The following is a 6,952-nucleotide window of genomic DNA, read 5'->3' on the forward strand; positions in this document are numbered from 1 at the left end:
TCTTGGACACTGAGTTTCAGTAAAAAGGAGCGCTTTATTGGAACCAACCAGTTGGGGACACAGACAGTCTCGGGAGCTGTACTGCGACCCCGAACAGTGAAAATGCAGAACTTTTAAGCAGAAAAAACACAAAAACCACAAAGCAGAGGCTGTCCATAGAAACTATACACAGAATAACAAGGGAAGGATTGGAACAATCTAGGGCTGATTTCCAGAAACTTTACCTATACAGCCATTGGCTGTCTTACCTGGGGCAGAACGTTCTTTCTCTTCTGCCCCAGATTATTCCCATAGAAACCATACACAGATGTATCAGGTGTACTGCCATTGGCTAGCTTACCTGCAGCAGAACGTTTTATCTCTTCTGCCCCAGACCCTTTCCATAGAAATTATAAACAGATACCAGGAAAGGGTTTGAACAATGGAGGGGATTTCCAGAGTCAGGTGGAGGGCAGCTTTTTCTCAGAGGACAGGGAGGGGGTCTGAGGGGCATTCTCCTTCACCTGAAGAAGGGAACTGCCGGCAGTATTCTGAGGACTCCCCAGCAGGGCACCTGCATCAGCCTCCGCTGTCAGGCAGTACAGGCAAACTCCCTAAGAGGGGACTTACATCAGTCTGGGCTGCTTCTGCTTCCCCAGTCAGACCTCCGGTTTCTCTCTCCACACCACTAGCAAGGTAAGAGAGCGCCAGAGAAGCCACTTTCATTTTTGGTTTCTCTCTTGGTTTTGGCTCATTGGCGATCTATCACCATCTGGCTCTGGGCTCTGATCAGAGAAACTAGGTGGGAAGGCTGGACGCAGCAAGTCTCCCCCTAGTTGGGTACAGAGGGAATGCCCCTGGACCTGCCTGGCTACAAAGTGTGAAGTCCGGTCATTTTTCTGGAACTTAGACTTGGTGACAACCTGGTTAGTGTTATTTGTCTGTGCTTGTCTTATTCTGTGTTTTGGATTGGTGTCTGGGTCAGACTAAGTCTAAGAGTGCTACCCCATTGGAATGTATGTTGACTAATTTCTCTGATTTCAGGAAAAGAGCAGGAGCATATGGCTTTTGAGTCAAAGCTCCCAGACTCTAGACCCTATGTGAACTAGAGTGGCCCACCTTTAATGAAACTGATTGGCCCCCTGAAGGAATTTATGATTTAACGACTGCAATTTTTGTTCACATGATTTGTACCCAGCTTCATCCTGATCAAATCCCGTACACAGTCACTTGGGTTGATTTACTTAATGACCCCCCCACAATGGCTTAAACAGTGTCCACAGGTTCCTCAGTTAAAGAAGACTCCTCCACCTGTTCTTCAGCTCCCCCTGCTCTCCTCCCTGTTTCTAAGCATAAGAAGTTTATCCTGTTCTTCAGGAGACTGAGGATCCCCTAGACCCCCTCCTTATATCCCTCAGGTCCTGCAACCCTCACCACAGGCAGCAGCCTCTGATGATAGTGTTGAGGATGGTTCCCCTTTAGATGGTGATGTGCAAAGCCCTTCCCACACTCAGATGGGGAACAGACATGGAGACTGTCATCCCCAGGCTGGAGCTTCCACTTCTTCAACTCCACCTGTCCTCTTGCCCCTATGAGAGGTCACTCCAGCACGTGGACAGGATGGTGAAAGAGGCTAATTATGCCCCCTTTCTCCACTACAGATCTTTATAATTGGAAGTCTCATAATCCTCCCTTTTCAGAGGATCTCTCCAAACTTATTGATTTACTTAGTTCTTTTTTTTTTTTTTTTGGTTTTTTTAAGACAGGGTCTCCCTGTAGCCCCATCTAGCCTGGAACTCACTATGTAGACCAGGCTGGCCTTGAACTCACGGAGATCTGCCTGTCTCTGCCTCCCAAGTGCTGGAATTAAAGGAGTGCGCCACCACGTCTGGCTCTCAGTTCTATTTTTATAACTCATTGTCCCACCTGGGATGACTGTCATCAGCTTTTGCAGGTACTCTTTACTTCTGAAGAGCGAACCAGAATCCTGCAGGAAGATGCCCATTCTGTCCTGGGAGCAGACAGCCTCCCATCACAAGACCAGGTGGTTGTCGAAGCAGTCTTTCCATCAGCTAGACCACACTGGAACCCCAACACCCATAAGGGGCGGGATCACCTTACCAGGTACAGTCAGACTCTGTTACAGGGATGGAGAACGGCAGCTTGGAAGCCCACAAACCTATCCAAAGTCAGTCAAACAATACAGGAGTCAGGTGAGTCTCCGGCTGCTTTTCTCAAGAGGCTTTATCAAGCCTACCGCCTCTATACTCCTATTGATCCTGAGGCGCCTGAGAATCGAAGAACCTTAAACATTGCCTTCGTTTCTCAATTGGCCCTAAACATTAGGAAAAAGTTGCAGAAACTTGAAGGTTTTGAAGGGAAATTAATATCCAAGTTAATGGAGATAGTCCAGAGAGTCTATATTAACCAAGACTCCCTCACTCAAGAGCAAGGAAAAGAGATAGGGAAGGTGTTAGTAGCTTCATTAGGGAGGGACATTAAGCAGCCTCAGAGGAACAGGAGGGACCCTCATAAGCCACAAAAGGATGGATCTGACAAACCTAGACTTAGACAGAATCAGTGCACATACTGCAAAGAGGAAGGCCACTGGAAGAGCGAATGCCCAAACCATAAAGGAAAAGAGGCTGCTTTGGCTATTAAGGAGGCATGATGTGACCTTGGTTTTTCCCTTAATCCTCAGGAACCAAGGGTCACTCTACAGGTAGAAGAGAAGCCTACCAGATTCATGGTAGACACTGGGGCATCCATTTCAGTGTTAAAGGAGCCTTTAGGCACTCCTGAGGACAAGAAACTGACAATTCAAGGAGCTACTGGAAAGTACCAGTCTTATCCTCAAACCAGAGCTCGAATAACCAACCTGGCCAAAGGAACCGTGACTCATTCCTTCCTTTTGATACCAGATTGCCCCTACCCCTTGTTGGGGAGGGACCTTTTACACAAGCTTAAGGCTAATATAACCTTTACTGGAGACTCAGTGGGATTAACCCTCCAAACTCCCATTGTCCTTGTTACCTGCCCTTTATCTGAGGAGTATCTTTTGCAGCAAAAGCCCCATGAGAAGGAGCAACAAGGGGATTCATCTGCCTTGTTAGAAACTTGGAAAACTAAGATACCCCATCATGTATGGGCAGAGACTAACTTCCCAGAACTGGCAAAGCATCAACCACTTTTGGTAATTCAGTTGCTTAGCACAGCTACCCCAATCAGGATATGACAAGATCCTATCAGCCTCAAGCCAGGTTGGGAATTGCTAAACATATCAACAGACTCTGGGAAGTGGGAATTCTTGATCCCTGCCACTCTCCATGGAACACACTGCTTCTGCCAGTACCAAAGCCTGGGACTAATGAGTTCGGGCCCATCCAGTTACCTGAGGGAGGTCAACAAGCAGGTTGAGGTTATTCATCCTACTGTACCTAACCCTTATACTCTCCTCAGTGAGTTGGGGCCTGAAAGACAAATCTGTTCAGTGTTTGATTTGAAGGATGCCTTCTCCTTACCAATTGCAGTAACAAGTCAGCCTATTTTTGACTTTGAATGGATTGATCCTGATAGATCTTTTAATGGGCAGCTTACTTGGACATTACTTCCTCAAGGATTCAGAAACTCTCCTGTGTTGTTTGATGAGGCGCTGAGATGAGACCTCACCAACTATAAGGGGCTCACCCAGAGGTAATTCTTTTACAGTATGTTGGTGATCTACTCTTAGCAGCAGATAATCCTGTGGACTGTGAGCTGGCCTCCAAGGCTTTGTTAAAGGAACTGGACCTACTGGGATACAAGGGTTCCTCAAAGAAGGCACAGGTATGCCTCCCTTCTGTCACCTATTTGGGGTATCAGATTCATGAAGGGAAGAGGTCATTAGGCCCAGACTGAATTCAGGCTATTCTTGACATACCTGCACCCAGAAATAGAAGACAAATCTGGGAATTCCTGGGGGCAGCAGGATATTGTAGACTTTGGAATCTGGGCTTTGCGGAAATAGCTAAGCCCCTGTATGCCTCCACGGTGAAGGAGGGGACAGAGTTTGTCTGGGGTTCATCAGAAGATCAAGCCTTTCAACAACTTAAGAGAGCCCTGACTTAGGCCCCTGCCTGGGCCTTGCCTGATGTTACTAAACCCTTCCTGCTTTTTGTGCATGCAAGTAAAGGAGGAGTCCAAGAAGTTTTTATTCAGACTTTGGGACCATGGAGGAGACCGGTGCCTTATTTGTCCAAGCAATTAGATCCGGTGGCTTCTGGGTAGCCCAACTGTTTAAGGGCAATAGCGGCCACTACCCTCCTAGTTAAGGAAGCCTCTAAACTTACTCTGGGCCAGGACTTGAAAATTATTGGCCCCCATGCAGTAGAGACCTTGCTGCGTATTCCACCTGACAGATGGATTTCAAATGCAAGCATCACACAATATCAAGTATTGCTGCTGGACCCCCCATGGATAACTTTCCTTAAGTCAAAAACTCTTGAATCCAGCTACCTTCTTACTGGAGGAGGTTGCCGGACCTCCTGTTCATGACTGTTTAGAGACTGTGAGTACTCTGACCGGGGTATGGGAAGATTTAAAGGATCAATCCTTATCTAAGGTGGATGCTGAATTGTTTACCAATGGCAGTAGCTATGTTAAGGAAGGTATTCGATATGCTAGGGCGGCAGTAGTTACTCTGACTGACATCTTATGGGCTCAAGCTTTGAGACACTGCACATCAGCACAAAAGGCTGAGCTCATTGCCCTAACTCAAGCACTTAGGTGGGCAAAAAAAAAAAGTGTGAATGTCTATACTGACAGCTGCTATGCCTTTGCCACAGCACATATACTCTATATAAAGAGAGAGGACTGTTAACATCTAATGGAAAAGAAATAAAAAATAAGGAAGAGATCCTTGCTCTTTTAGAAGTACTATGGCTCCCAAAGCAAGTGACCATTATACATTGTGAAGGGCATCAAAAGTCAGACTCAAAAATAGCAAATGGTAATGACTTTGCTGATCAAACAGCAAAATCGTAGCCTTACAGCCTGTGCAAGCCTTAAAGGTTTTGATTGTCTTTCCAACTAGAGTGTTGCCTGAATCTCCCTCCTACTCAACCTCTGACCTCATCATTATCAAGGATTTACAGGAAAAAAAGGATAATAAAGGATGGTATCTAATGGAAGACAGAAGGCCCATTCTTCCGAGAGCTTTAGGAAGAAATTGACTGCGACAATTGCATTCTACCATTCACATGGGAGCTACCAAAATGACAGAACTAGCGAAAAGAGATTTAAATATTCCCAACTTAGGACAAATGTGTCAGGATATAGCCCGAAGATGTCAAGCTTGTGCCCAAACTAATCCTGCTTTTAAGCTTTCTCTTCCAGGCCACAGACTCCGAGGTCAAGCACCTGGAGAAATCTGGGAATTGGACTTTACTGAAATGACAGTAGGGATTTACAGTTACAACTATCTACTTATCCTGGTAGACACCTTTTCAGGATGGGTTGAGGCATTCCCGACCAGGTCTGAGGCCACCCAGGTAGTGGCTAAAAAGCTACTAAATGAGATTATACCTCGATTTGGCATCCCTATTGGTCTGGGGTCTGACAATGGCCCGGCTTTCAGAGCTCATGTTTCTAAATCTTTAGCCTCTGCTCTCCAGATAAGCTGGAAACTGCATCATGTATATCATCCTCAAAGTGCAGGTCAGGCAGAAAGGATGAATAGAACTTTTAAAGAGACTTTAACCAAATTAATAATAGAGACTGATGGTAACTGGGTAAGTACTCTCCCTTTTGCCCTTCTAAAAGCCAGATGTCCTCCTTATGTGAAAGGAATTACTCCCTTTGAAATTCTGTTTGGCAGACCTCCACCCCTTATTCCTCACTTAGGGGAGGAGCATCTAGCAGAGATAACTAATCACAGCCTTTTGCAGCCCTTACAGACTCTACAAAGCACCTTAAACCAAGTACAAGGACTAGTACGGGAGACTCATGAGTCCGATCACTACTTATTGACCACTGAACAGACAGATCTGGAACCTGGTGACTGGATTTGAGTCCTCAGACATCAAGCACTTAACCTTGAACCCAAGTGGGCTGGTCCATACCCAATCACCTTGCTGACTCCCACTGCTGTTAAAGTTGCTGAACGTGCCCACTGGATGTACTGTTCCCAGGTTAAGAGAGCTCATCCGGACCACATTCCTCAGACATGGAAAATAAAGAAAACAGGTGATTCTCTCAAAGTGAAACTGATAAAAAGAATCCTAATTCTCATGATTTTCTTTTGGGTAATAAAAATTGTTACAGGGTACAATGACCGCAATCCTCATGAGCCATCTCCTGATAATTGAGTAATAAAAAGAACTTCAGATGGTAAGATCTTAGCAACTAATACTACCACCAGCCACTCCCCCTAGCTTTTTATTTGACCTGTGTGATTTGTTTTCTTCACAAGTAAAAGTAACTATCTGTGTTCCATCTCCTCAACTCTGGGGATATGGAACTCCTAGTCATGAAAGGTATTTACAGCTGGGTGTGGTGGCGAACGCCTTTAATCCCATCACTAGGGAAGCAGAGGCAAGTGGATCTCTGTGAGTTTGAGGCCAGCTTGATCTCCATTATCGAATCCAGGCCAGCTGCAGCTACACGGAGACCTTGTCTCAAAAAGACCAAAAAAACAAACAAACAAACAAAAAAGGTATTTACAAGCCTTACAGGTCTATGGATGTCCAGCCAATGGGAGTCCAGAATGTAATCGTGAAAATGAGTGGCATTGTGGGACTTGGGGTTGTGAAATATTTGCATCACGGATTGGATCAAAGGATAAATGGATTTCTTTCCAGCGTGGTACTCCTGGTATAACTGTGGGAAAACTTAACCCCCTAATCTTAAAGGTATTAGATGGACATGATAAAAGTTGGCTTGCAGGGAGAACGTGGGGAATACAAATGTATGCCTCAGGAAAGGATCCTGGATCAGA

The sequence above is a fragment of the Nannospalax galili genome, unplaced genomic scaffold (genome assembly GCF_000622305.1).
Source record: "Nannospalax galili isolate Female #2095 unplaced genomic scaffold, S.galili_v1.0 scaffold1055, whole genome shotgun sequence".
NCBI classification, from domain to species: Eukaryota; Metazoa; Chordata; class Mammalia; order Rodentia; family Spalacidae; genus Nannospalax; species Nannospalax galili.